The 14,526-nt window shown below is 38.4% G+C and overlaps 1 pseudogene; it reads right to left on the bottom strand.

Annotated features, from left to right (window-relative positions):
* The window catches only part of LOC108766223 (uncharacterized), a 22,465-nt pseudogene extending 14,456 nt beyond the window's left edge, over positions 1 to 8,009 (bottom strand).
* Positions 8,010 to 14,526: the final 6,517 nt, after the last annotated feature.

Below are 14,526 nucleotides of genomic sequence, written 5' to 3'. Positions count from 1 at the left end.
AAGTATTGTGTCAATTATTTAACATTACTAATTCGTTAATAAATAACACAAGACGAATGAGTTACTTTAACTTAAAATTTAGAGTGAATCTCCTGGGACATGTAAAAAATGTTAAAATTAACATTTTCTTTTTTACTGTGTAACATTGCACGTACTAAAAAGCTTATCTTTGTTTCAATGTTAAAACTAGAAGAAGATAAAAAGTGTAAGTGAAATCAAGATTTTAATTAATCTATATTAATACACTGAGAAACAGATTTCTGGTTATTGTAATTTAACTTCTGGTTACCTTGACTAGAATGTTCCATAGATTTATTAACTGTAAGCGTATAATTTGTATCTTTCTGATTGAATTTGTCAGAATTTCAATAAATGCAACAAGACTTTTTTTCAGTGTGGAAATAGACATTAGTCGTACAATTTTTGTATTTAGATATACTTACTTAAATGCAATAAATATGTATTGTAAAATAAAAATATTAAGTAAAATATTAAATATTACATTAAAATTTAATTTGCTTTATCTTAAAGCTTTATATCTTAACTCACCTCAACATTATTTAAAAAATTTTATTTTTGAAGAAAGATACGAAGTTATTCCGGTGCTTTCTGCTCAATTTCTGACCTAACCCAAAGCAGGCAAAAGATCTGTGCGTAGTAAAAATTCCAACGAATCACCTCATATAGAGACTCAAGGCCACTTTCGCACAGCTGAAGAACACGCGTCTGTTTCCAATTGGTCGATGCGTTACACGTGGGGATTTAGGGTCTCTCGAACACCCTCTGTGTCCTTCCGCCCTAACAGTTCCCGGAATTCTAATAGCTACAGCCTATCTGCAAGCTTTCCCTTCTTCCTCAAATTCAACAATGCCGTGTCAGTCGACGATCAACTTCTTGTTAGTATAAGTTGCTTGTCGAATTCCTATCTTGAGAGGCACACGGTCGAAAAAAAATCGTTATATCTCACAGCTACGCCCTATCTTATCCTACACATGTTTTTGAAAGATATTAGAATCAGTTGAAAAATGTCGAGCTTTGCTTCTATTATGAAATTTATTATGTACAACTATATTATTAGTATTCGGTGTAAAGCTTTATACTCAGAGCGTGTTCTTTTTAAAATACGTCATCACTTTATAAATAAAACAGACGAAAATAAATAAACCAGGTAATATGATAAAATTCGCGGAATGTACTATTCTTATCAAAGAGAATAAAATAGTCTTCTGTATTAGCTTGAAGAAAAAAAAACAAGCGGGAAAGAAGGAAGAAGATTACCTACAACATCTGGAAGGGACTCTACTGTAAACGGAACTGTCGTCAGCAGATGTTAACAGAATTAGGGCCAGAAATAGGCAACAATAGGTTCCTTTCTTGCCCTGAATATTTCAACAGTCGTACATCATCCTACTGAATAAAAATATTATATCTTTATGTAATATTAAAACTTAAGCTTGAATCTGAGAGATAGAAAAATACGACTACGAATCCAGAAGCGAAAAACCGAATGAAAAAAAATCACAATAAAGTAGAACCAAGTATATATTACTAATATTTGATTTGCACAACTTCGAAGATTTAATCCTATTTGTCTGTCGAGTATATTTTATCCAACATGTAATTATTTTATTTATAAACATTTTCTCTGGTATTTAATGAGACTTTATCTATTAATATATTTTTTATGAAAATTTTTTACTTTTTGAAATTTTTTAATCATATTAACCCAAATAATATAATCGTATAGTAAATTTGAACAGATTGGCGAAGTTAATAAAACAGAATGATAAAAGTACGAACTAAAATATACATAAGATTTCAGTCGCGTTGCGCAATTACGAAGCAATTGAAAAAAAAAAACAGTTTAAAAAGAAGCAGAGGATGCGTTCTCAGAAAACACAAACGTCTAATCTTCGAAATGTATCTCAATCGTCGGAGTAATCGGTTGGCCAATAACAATCAGCCGACGTTATTGTTGGCTCGATGTCGCGTCACACGATTTTAGGACGCCCGTTGCATCGGGCTTCCGAGACGCGTATCAAGTTACACGCACATGAGGACAAAGTAAGAGAAGAGATGCACGCATGTCGACGAGTGCGAGCGCACGTACGCAGATGTCTTTGGCAGTGACGACGGTGCGCCTAGCTCTCGACGTTTGCGGCACGCGGGATGAAATGAAGAACGAGAATGGGTATGAGATCGGGAACGGCCGAGGCATTATATATTTAGCAATGTGACGTAAGTCGCAGCCCAACGGGCGCCACGTCTCTATGTGCCTTTTCTCTCCCTCTCTCGTCCCATCCTACCACTTTTCTTCTTCCTCTTCACCTTCGGTTACTCCACTTGAATTTGTTCTTCTCGCATCAGATCATCGATTGTACGTATCCTGCTAGGATCTTTTTTGGTTCTAAATATTTCTCTTTGTCCTCTAATTACTTGATATTTTAACTTTTTTGTTAATTACATCAGTTCAGGCAATTTACTTGACTTTATAAATTTGATTTGACTCGTTCACGAGTATTATTGTATTTTGGCATAAGAATCATATATAAAAAATTTATGATGACTAAGTAATGCATATAATTTTGTATTTAATAAATAATTGATGATACAAATAATGACTATAAAGTCTGTTATAAAATTATACAAAAATTAAATTTAATCAACATTAAAAATTTCCGGAAATATGATTTATTGTCGATAAAAAAAAATCATTGTATTCACTCAGGGAATGCTCTCACTTGTTAATTCAGGTGTTCTCGCACATAACAATCAAGAGACCTCGGACAGTTGATATTCGACGACACACGCACTTATGTAAATACATTATACTAATCACTTGGGAGAGAGCACCTGCGAGAAAAACAATGACAATTTATATAGATGACGATCGGAATGCGTACGCTCCCGTGCGTAAAATGACGTGAGTCAACCAGCTGTCGCGGATACGAAACGAAGTAGCGAACCGAGGCGCGGATGACAGCCGGTAATTTGTGTACTGCGTCAGATCGAAAGAACGCAACGCGTTCCTTATATGCTAACTCTCTGACGTATGATGTGAACGCTGCATCCACCCGCGCGTCAGCAATCATCGAAAACAAAACGCCCGTTATCGCGTGTTATGACTGGCCGTGTCGTGACTTCATCGTGCACTGCAAATACTCTTACAAGATTCCAATTATACTTATCGATCGTAATCGATCGATGCGAGATGTTCAGAAAAGAAAACACTCGAGACTTTTTATAAGTTTTACTCTTTTAAGAATGTTTCATGAGACAGCGATAATGAATGTCGTTGTGAAATTAAATCGATGAGTTTGTTCTTTAATATAATAATATAGTTAATATGTTTTATATTTCTTTCTTTTCTTCAAATTTCTTTTGAAAATTTTGATCAAATCGATATTCATTTCACGAGTATCAAAAAGGCCGAATTATATTTAATAAATCAATTTTGTAAAGTTAGATTAAATTTTAAGTTTTAAACTAGGTTCTGTCGAAATACCTGTAAGTGTTTAGAAGAATTATTCTATACACACGCATTTTCTGAATATATTCCCAACGAATATTTCAAAGCTAAAAGAGAAGCAGGTATCATCCCTAGACTTCCTTTCTTTTTCAATGCAATTTTAAAAGATTCCAGGTAGCAATCCATAGAAAAGATAGAATGTCTTTGTTAAATAAAGAAAAAGAGATTAAAAATGGCAAAATATATTATATTTTCTAACCGATTCGTCTAACGCTTCATAGTTTCCAAGGTTGTTTTCACAAGGTAGAGTTCAACAAGATCACGTTGGCTTTTCGGTATAAATATAACAGTCATCTCTATATTGATAGAGCACACGGTATAGCACACACATACATGAATATAATATCCTTAGAATAAAACCCCAACGGCGACGAAGAGAAGCATCGCATGAATACTTAAAGAAAGATGAAAAAGGGGCGTGAGACAGAGGCATTATTCTCGCGTCTTGAAATCGGTCCCTTCGCTTTTATATGTACATGACACCTCTACGAACATAAGATATTTGTGTAAGCGACGTTTGCGGTGCACGACGGATATGTGGAGCATAAGAGGTCAACAGAGAAACCATTGTTGTCTGCTGTCAGATAGCAGGACTGAAAGGAGTTTCAGAATCGTCTCCGTGGTTCAGTCGTTTATTCTCTATGAGAAACAAAGTTGGGTATCGTAGAAATTAGATTGACGTTTGCGTGTACAGATCGAATGATCTACGTGAGACCGTGTGATAAGATATCTATATAGCATATTCTGAGATACTTATAAAATTGTATTTGTCTTCAACTTGATGGAAAAGCCACTAGAGAATGTCCCTCATAAAAGAAGATAATAAAATGAAAAAATTTTTCTGTAACATTTAATTTATTTTATGCACTGATATAAATTGATATATGTAAAGCGTGAAATTTGTCGATTTCATGACTTTATAAAAAAGTCTGAGTGCACAAAATGTAAATTCTTATTTAGCTACCAATTTAAAATTTCAAGAAAATGGCAGCGAATGTAAATTCATATCGCCTGCACCAATTCAAAATTTCATGAAAATGCATCAGATATTTTCAGCCGGGTAGCAGTTGGTTCTGTTACTTTTAGTTGTGAAATTACACCTGCACGGACAGAATTGTCTCTTATAAAAGTTACCCTGAAAATATGGTCGTTGTGGTATAATACAATATTTAAAAAATTTTTATCATGTACTTCAGTAAAATTAATCAAACTTATTATATATTTTATTGTAGTTTTATTTCCACCAATGTAGATTAACTTTAATCTCGATTCAATTTACTCTCCGTCTTCTTCTAGTTCTAAAGATTAGAAAAAGACGAAGAATAAGTTGAATCGAGATTAAAGTTAATCTACATTAGTGGAAACGAGCATTAATGAATGTAAAAGAAATTTACATAAAATTCTTCGAAATACAATGTTGTCCCAGGACTATCGTATTTTCAGGGTAAACTGTAAGAACAAATTCTCCCCGTGTGGTATTCAAAACTATAACATTTCTGCGCAAATTCATACGTGCCGTATATTCAGTCATTCGCATTTACAGCCAAAGATTCCTGTATTTTAGAAAAGGTGAATGCCGAAAGATAAACAAGGCACTCTGACATATATTTCGTCATCTAATAAGAAGAACGCATTCGTAACTGCATCCGGAGCGATTGCTCCGGCTGTGATAATGGTTCGTGTCGCAGTTTGTGCACAGACGTTTGTGCCTAGACGTGGAATCAGAAGCCTCATTCATACTCCCTATCTCGCACACCCACCCGTTCCGAGCGGAGAGAGAAAGATAGGCGTAACGTAAACATAAGCACGACCATAAAAAGAAGACAGGAGTACCGGCTCGTCGACGATCATCCGGTTCATAGACGGTCACGAAGCGACTAGCAAGACTAGCTGGTTAACCTCGAAAGCCGCCGACCTAGTGACGGATGATCGTGCGTCGCTTATGCATACATTTACACCGGAAAAATTGCGTAGTCTTCGTTGAGCTAGGTCGCGCACGTTCCCTATCACCTAGCAGCGCCTATCTAGGGATTATCGAGCTTGCTGTGCAAATAAATTGCAGTCGCGTGAACATTACGTAAGGCATGCATTTACTCGTTGGAAAATGTATTACACGGCGCGGTATCGTCACTAATATCTTTCGTAAATAAAGATAATAATTATATTAATAACAATGCCGCGTTATGTAAGAGACGTTGTTCAACGAGTAAACTATTGTGGGACAGGGCCACTCGTGCGTCCTACATTGTTGAAGCCACGTCAGAGAATAATATATTAATTTGTTGTTAAACAGTTCTGTATTACATTGTGAGATTAGTCTTATTTATAAAATGTAAAGCATTGTAAAATATAGTTCACTTATACGCTGTATTTTAACCTAGACATTGAAAAAGTGGACTCATTAATTTATTATTATTAATTAACCTTTTTGTGACTATCGGGTATCTATATTGAATTTTAAGCAGTAAAAATTTTTATATACGAATTTCGTTATGAAATTCTTCAGAAACCCTACCCTTAAAACAGTAAAGTATAGTTTTGCATAAATTTTTTCTCGTTTTTACTTTTACATTTTTAGCAGGAATGTTGTAAAACGATAATAAATTATGCATCAACAGAATATTATATTTTACAGCATTCTCAATAATTCTTCATGGAACTCTGCAGATTGCAACTTCACCGTGTGCTACATTATGAAGTCGTGTCCTAGCTAGTTCCTAAAATAAAGGTCCGTATTGTCTATTTACATCTATCGCACGGTAGCTCTGTCTTCGGGAACTGAACAAGACAACTATATATTGAACTTTCTTCATCGATTAATAAATAGCGATACAAATATAGTGAAATATTACAGGTCACGTTGGAAGACACGTACATGTAATTATCTGCAATTTAGCTGAATTTTAAAAATAAGATTCACCTATGCCTATAGAATATATAAGTACCCACTTATATATTCTTAAAGCGTGAAACGAAAGTAGGTTTCTATTAATTAATAGTCATATTGCAGATTATAACGTATTGCGCTAGTAAAGTATTATCCTCCATCACAAGTACGTACGTGAGCTTTATTGCAAAGTCATGTCCGAGGTAGATACAGGCAAATAAAGACCCGTTTTGTCTACTTATGTCTATCACGACGGGACTTCTATCTATTACGGACATTATACCGCAAGCAACCGACCTATCATCCACATTGTATTTGCATGAACGATAAAAACACAATCCAGGAGCTACAGATCTCGCGCTTATCGCGGTAAACGGACGGAACGGACGATTGCGAATGTTCGACCTGGTTAAAACCGCCGGCAGGAAGTCACGGCGGATAACGAGATTAGGAAAAAAAATTATGCAATTGCGACAGGTGTTAAGCTCATTCCTAGACGAAGCCGTTCAAATGTCTGCATTTCACAGTGGAATGACATGACACGGCGTCGCGACGTTTCCTTGGCGTGCACAGAACTTTGCGGTGTCGCATTACGTTTCCGTCTGACATAAAAGTTGTGAAAGTCAATTAAATTGCAACGCGTAAAATTCACTTCAAATAGATATAATACATTTATGTACAATTAAGACTCGAAATTTTTGTATTTACAAGCTCTCGGTACTCCTATTTTGTAATTATTCATAATAATATCGGTATATATTATCGTTGCGCAGCTTTTTTACTATATGTAATATGTAATACCTACAGTAAGAGAAAAGTGCATTAAATTTTAATAAATATTTGTTTGAATAGTAGTACTAGTTAAATATTTACTAAATGTAAACATATAAATGTAAATGTACATAAATATATACGTGGTATTTTTCATGTTATATCCACTTTTGCTATTGAACATTAACCGCTGCGCACAATAAAGTTATTATTATTATATTTGTTCAGTACAAGAAGCATTAACATGATTTAACTTTCACATCTTCACTTAGTAAATATTTGTTTACGTAAACAAATGTCAAGTTAATATCATTCAAACAAGTACTTATTAAAATTTAGTACATTTTTTTCTCAGTGTACGTATAATGATAACAATATCAACAGTATCGTTAAAAGTTACAGAATAAAAGTACTGCCATCTTCCATGTGTATTTCATTTCTCGCAATACAGAGGTATTCTCTTAGGTATTTAAAATGGATTTATTTCTACAGATTTAGAGCAAGACATTAATCCGTCGAGATCGACATTTTCTCAGGGACGCGTTTCACGAACTGCGCCACACCACGGAACGAACGTTACATGACATGAACCTCGAGTGCACACGCACCCAAATGCACAGGTTAGCCCGGCGCGAGTGGGTGCACCGTGCAAGATATGTATATACCTCACTCGCTGCATCCCGTTCTCTCTCGCTCACGTCACTCCTCAAGTGCATATATGCATTCGCGCGCGCCTGTATGTGTGTGTATACTTAAAAAGCAATGTACGCGCGTTGATATGGTGGTGCTACGTTGACCGTGGTCAGGATTGGCTCGACCCATTTGTTAAGCCGGGAGCTTACGAACGAACGCGGAAAGTGCATCGAAGTGAGATGAAGCCGTTTTCCCCCCTGGTCTTTCAACACGGAAAAAAAAAAAACAAACTGCGTGTAAAAGAATTGTGGCACGTTGCGTACGCAATGTGCGTCTCGTAGGTATCTCAAGTATTTGAACGTTCAGCGAGAAACGATCGCCGTTTAGCACTGTTTATCTCGGAATAGCTGTCGCGCACTGATAAACATTATCCAGACGTCGTTATGTCAATGATCTTTATCTGGTATGTGCTTACGTGCCGCAAAGCATGCATATTAATTAGGAATTGTATTGTGCAACTACATATCGGACTGTGATGTGTTATCATAGCATTATTAAGAAGGACGCCAGAAGAATTAGAAATTACAATCATGACATTATTTGAACTACTGGAACGGCGAACGTCGAAATAACGAATGTAAAATCATATTATCTGGATAATATTTATTTATAAGCAAGTATAAAACAGAGATTACATATTTTGTTGTTGATCTTTAATTAAGTAGGTGGACATACACTGAGAAAAATGTTGAGTACGAATAACCATTTATTTTGTTGATGTATGACTTACAAAAACTTTCTTATCTTTTAATTAAAAAATTGTATTGCTTTATAAATAAACTTTTCGGAATTCTGGTTAAAACAATCAAATTTTAATTAGAACAACATTTTTTAATTAACAAATGAGAAAATTTGTAAGTTACGTATCAACAAAATAAATGTTTATTTATCCCAAACATTTCTGTCAATGCAACACCTAATACATAATTATTTCCAAAATCTTTATAGAGAAAAATATCTGATTGAAAATGGGAATCAAAAGATTTTGATTGATAACCATTCAGAATTTTAGTTACCTCAACTAGAATTTTGACAGATTTAACCAGAAAATTCCGATTGCCCATTTTCAACCAGAATTTCAATTAATCCAACCGGACATTTTATCAGTGTCGTTCTGTAAAAGAAAAATAAAAAGTATTACCCAGAAGTCTTAAAGTTTATTATTTTTACATTCCTCTATCTCGTAAGGATAAGGAATAAATAAGGAAAATAAATAAATAAGGATATATATAAATAAGGATGTAAATTTAACTATGTGCATACTATTGAAAAATATAATTATAAAAATAAAATTTGTTTAGAATGTATACCTACCTGGAGTTAAAGGTTAAAATTAGAATACGAAAAGTCATGTTTAATACTCAATTAACAACTGCACTCGTCCATTACGAGTTTACAGGAACCAACAGATGTATTTGACGTGTGAAATGTAATTTGCGTTTCTAAGCTATAAATGCCCAGCAAAGCTATAAATGAATAAATATGTATACAGAGACGAGGTGCGCGCATCGGAATAAATTACTTTATCGGCGAGGGCAAATTTATCAGTAATACAAGAATGATTCCGATTACGTAATGACAGTCTGTTTAATGGGCTGATATCGTATTTGTTGCGATTAAACGGATAAGCACATATCTGGTGTGATTTCGTGCGTTACGTTCAACTTTGGTGTCAAAGTTGTACATTCCAACGCGCGAGGGAAGTTTGGGAAATAGTTTCCCTTTAACGTCGCCGTAACTACGAGGGTGGACTTTACCGTCGTACAAGGTTTGCGGAATAACGCCATCGGATAACGTAGAATAAGCAAAATTGCTTTCGACAAGCGATGAATTATATAATTCAGATACACGCGAAGCTGTCTGAGCCACCTCCACTGCGTCTCACTGCTGCGATTAGAAATGTATAAATAATAAAACGTAACACGAAGCGGTGATATATGAGAAACGAGACATTATTACTTTATTAGGTATGTCGCGTACATTGATCATTTATTTACGCTTCATACCTCATCCATTTGGTGATAATAGCATCGACGTTTAATTTTATTACCATGGCGTACGCTATTTTACACTTTTTACGCCACACATGATACTGCGGTTTTCTTTTATATTCTTCAGATTAATGAAATTATAATGACACACTGATTAGTGACGCGATATGAAACACATGTATGATTTAATGAACCTTTTCGATATGCTTCACTGGATTTAAAACAGTGTTTGCTACGTTATCCATATGCGTGAAGATAGAATATTTCTAAGAAAATTTTTCTTGTAGTACCAATTTTAAAAAGGAATAAATTGAAAGCGCCAATCAATTGAACTTGACGCAGAAAAGTTAATAGCAATAAATTTATTTATAAGATAAATGTACCAGCAGATATGACAAGAGAGCAATTATTGAACAAAATGACAATTATGAAACTTCTAATAATACATACGGCTCTAAATAAACTGTTATAAATAACGAATTTAATTAGAGTCGTATCATTAAGCTTAATATTTAAAATTTTTGTCATTTCGTTCTATGATGACAATAATTGAATCATGTCAATCCACTCTAATTGTACATCTACACTGAGAAAAAAAACCTTAAATTTAAATAAATATTTATTTGAATACTATCAACTAAGCATTTACTTACAATAGATAAATATTTACTTAATATAAAAAGAAGTAATTGTTGAACCAAATAAATACATCTTTATATTTAATAAATATTTAGTTGGCACTACTCAAATATATATATTTAAATTTAGGATATTTTTTTCTCAGCGTATCTTTATAGTAATAAATGCTGCATCTATAGAATGCATCAGTAGACACCAAAGTTCAGCGAATTTTGCACCGTATCTCAACTTCGATAAGCGTTTTTAAATTTAAACACGTAGAATACTATGAAACGTCTGTATATGAATGAGATTTAGCCTTTAGGAGATTCGAAGGACTCAGGGATACGACTGAGGGACACAGCGCAATATACAACGGTGATAAGCGTATGTAAACAAGAAGTCAAGCCGGAGCGCGGCATGCTTGGAGTTATTTATAGAAACCGATTATTGTGCAACAAACGCGGCTTTACGTAACGCGTACGGCGGCACTACATGCCCCGGCTCTGTCGGTCACTCGGCTGTACACAAAAGGACACACTTTCCTCGCGCCTTCCTGCTTCTTTGTTCTATACGATCGTTGTACTCGTGAGACCAAAACACACACCGCGCACGGTCGAAGACGCAAAAAGTGACTCGGCATACTTCTCTCAACGGATCGAACGCGACGTGTCGGCTTCATTCGTAGGACGACGAAATCACTATATGACTTTATAACGAGTTTATATATTTTATAAACAGCGATTTTATGTAAGTTCTTTTCTCTCCGTTGCCGGATATTACGAACTGTGAGATTTACGTAATTATTTGTTGACGCATTGTAGTGTAACATCAACAACGCGTTATAGATAAAGCTTACACTCGAGAGGATTTTATAAATGTGAATTTTTTAATCTTTTAAAATATATTCGAGTGTGCACCCAAACAACACAAAGTCAAAAATTGTGATATAAGTTGGCTTTAAAGACGTAAAAAGCGTCTTATGACCGATTTCAGACACTTTTTGTCGTATTTGTTTATAATATTTAAGATATATCAGGAAATACCAACTAATAATAATATAACATCAATATTATAATTTTACACTCGATACAAATATAACACATGATACATATTGTAAAATGCGAAATTATAACATTGATATTGCGTTACTTGATGTCTTATATATTTTACACTTATATAAATGTAAAGTACATAAGTTTTTTAAGATACATATAAATTTTTATCAACAAATCTAAATTTACAAAAAACTCAAACACGTAATGCAGTTCTTAGATAACCGACGTCAACTTGACGTCTGATTTTGTAAAAAATGAAAACTCATGACGTATCCTAAATAACGCTGGAAAAACAAATGTGACAAAAAGTACGTCGAAAAAGAAGTAAGATAAAATTCTAATCCTAGCTAAGCGTTCCATACAGGAAGCAAATAGCTGCGTTCAACGGAAAAGGCAGTTTTGCACCTGTCATAAGCTTCTTTAATATAATCGATTTCTATGTAATATAACTATACGTTTATAGCAGCAAGAAGAACCAAGAGGAAGAATCAATCATACAGAATCTTACAACGGTCGCAAAGATGCTTTATCCGCCGAACGCAGACAATCCCTTCCTCCGATCTCCCAACGTACAGACAAAGGATATCCCGATGAAATTACCAAGTTTTGCATTACGTAAGGGTGAAATGCGGATGCGCGCGCGGTAACGGAAGAAATGCCAGACGTCGCGAAAACGGGGAGGTGAGGCATCCGCCGCGTACGGAACGATGAACGGGCGCGGGCGGCGCGCGCCATGCTTGTTGGGCGTGAACGCATGGAGAGCGCGGAGATTCGCGAGAGAGTGCCGGTCCCCGATCCGATCCGACCGACGCGGTGCGACGCGGCGCTACGCGTCCCTGCGTTTCCAGCGGAAAACGGCTTTCGGGGAGCCGGTCGCGGCGCGGCGCGACGGCACAGCGGCACGGCGGCTGCCGACCAGCGTCACGGTCGTGTATACACATCGATGGCTACAGCAGCAGCAGCAGCAGCCAGCCAGCCAGCCACCAGCGACGGATATCGGGCGCCGGCCGGCCGGCCGGCCGGCTTCAACAGCTGTGTGTGCCCCGCGCTCTCTCTTTCTCTCTCTCCCTCTATCTCTCTTTCTCTCTCTCTCGCGCGGCTCGATACGTACGCACCTCGCGCGAGCCCGACAATGCCGATACACCGCCGCCCCGATGATGCCACGACGGCAGCTACGTTACGCTCTCGCAAATCGCAAACAGGTTGAAGCGATAAGCGGCTCGGGCACGACTCTTTCGAGAGAGCCAATAAAGATCGTTCGTCTCTCCTGCTCGTACTCGGCTCCCCTGTCTCTCTTTCTCACTCTCTCTGTCTCTCTCTCGCTCTCTCTTTCTCGCTCGCCCGCTCGATCTCACTCCGCTCTATTACGAAGCTGTACCGTACGTATAACCTCGTCGTGTCAAACGCGGGCACGGGGTATATACGTGGATATATACATGCTCACGCATACATAGATTCACGGCGGTGTTCGGCACACTACACCGTCATCACGCACACCGTTTTACTACCACTAATGAGCGGACCGTCCCTTTTTTCTTTTCTCAAGAAAACGAAAAAGATATATGAGAAAGAACTTACCCGCACAGGTCAGTTTCCGGCTGGTCAGTCGACTCGACGATTTCCTCGAGCAAAATCCGATCGATTTCACTACCAAACACTGACATATCTTGTCAGTCCGCGGCACCGAGAGTCCCCGCCGAGCGAATTTCACGTTTCCGACGGCCGTCGTCGCGGCTGGCGAAAAGACAACGGATATTCCGCTGGATCTCTCTCTCTCTCTTTCTCACGCTCGCTCTTTCCTTCTCGAATCTTCTGGTTATCGCTCGACACTCGGTTTCCACGCGCACTTCTTTCCTCGCTTTCTTTCTCGCCCCGCTGTCGATTCGCTCGCCTCCTTCACTCTCGTCGCCCGACACCGCGCACTCCTCTCCGGGGGCGGAGGAGGGGGAGAAACAACGCGCGTTTTAACAAACGCGTCTCCGTCTCGCGGGATGCACCGATATCCACGGATATAACGCCGATTATTCGCCACTTCCGGCTCACGCCGTGTCTCGCGACGACCCCGTTTTCCTTCACCTCCAAGCAGACGCCGGCGACACGCACGGAAGATTCGTCCACGAGACAGCCACACGCTCCGCGCGGCGCGCACACACAACGCCCGAACGCGTTTGTAATGGCGATCTTTGGCGGGAAACAGCTGAGGGCCCCCACGGCGCCCCGTGGATCACTCCGCCGCCCGGCGTCAGGAGCGTAGCTATGCGGCTGGAGCTGGAGCGACGGCCGCTTCTTTCTCCCCCCGAAGGGCGTCACACGTCACTTTTTCCTTCACTCGCGAAATGCACTTTTTCTCTTGCGGTATCTCGCCGGACGACTTCAATCTGTCCATTCGGATGATATATAGCACAATGGAATCTTACGGTGTCTTAAAAAAGCTTCTGAAACGCATCACTGGTCGATGACTCCGCACGTATTTCTTTTTCCTTTCTTTTTTTTTCTGTCGAATATTACACGACTCGCAGCCGGGAGCACTCACGTCAAGTTGCACTCGCGTCAAGTTGACATTCGTCCCAATCGATGTTTCGTGTGTTCCAGTCCCTTCCACTTGCCGTGTCCCCGCACGAGGATTTTCGATACCTTCTCCGATTTCTCACGCGAGGATGTGCAGTGACGTTTCACGAATCGCACGGAATTCGTACGCCGGTAGAATCATCGCGCGCGAATTGATTCCGTCTCCGCGCACGCGACAAGTCGGAGTACGTTGCGACGTAATCAACCGGCCGACGGATATCGGCGCGCGCGCGCGGTAAACGTCCGCGGAGAATCTCACCTCGAGAGGTAGACGACACAACTCTAAAGTCGCGGCTCGCCGCACAATCAGAGAGGCGGTTCGCGCTCGACACCGAGGGGGAAGCCGCGCACTTTGCTCTGCCCTGAGCGGCGACTCGCTTCAGACCAATCCCCCGTCAGCTCATCCTCACG

The sequence above is a fragment of the Trachymyrmex cornetzi genome, unplaced genomic scaffold, assembly GCF_001594075.2.
Source record: "Trachymyrmex cornetzi isolate Tcor2-1 unplaced genomic scaffold, Tcor1.1 scaffold577, whole genome shotgun sequence".
Lineage (NCBI taxonomy): Eukaryota > Metazoa > Arthropoda > Insecta > Hymenoptera > Formicidae > Trachymyrmex > Trachymyrmex cornetzi.
Note: the sequence above shows the minus strand (reverse complement) of the source record. Positions and strands in the feature narration are given on the sequence as shown.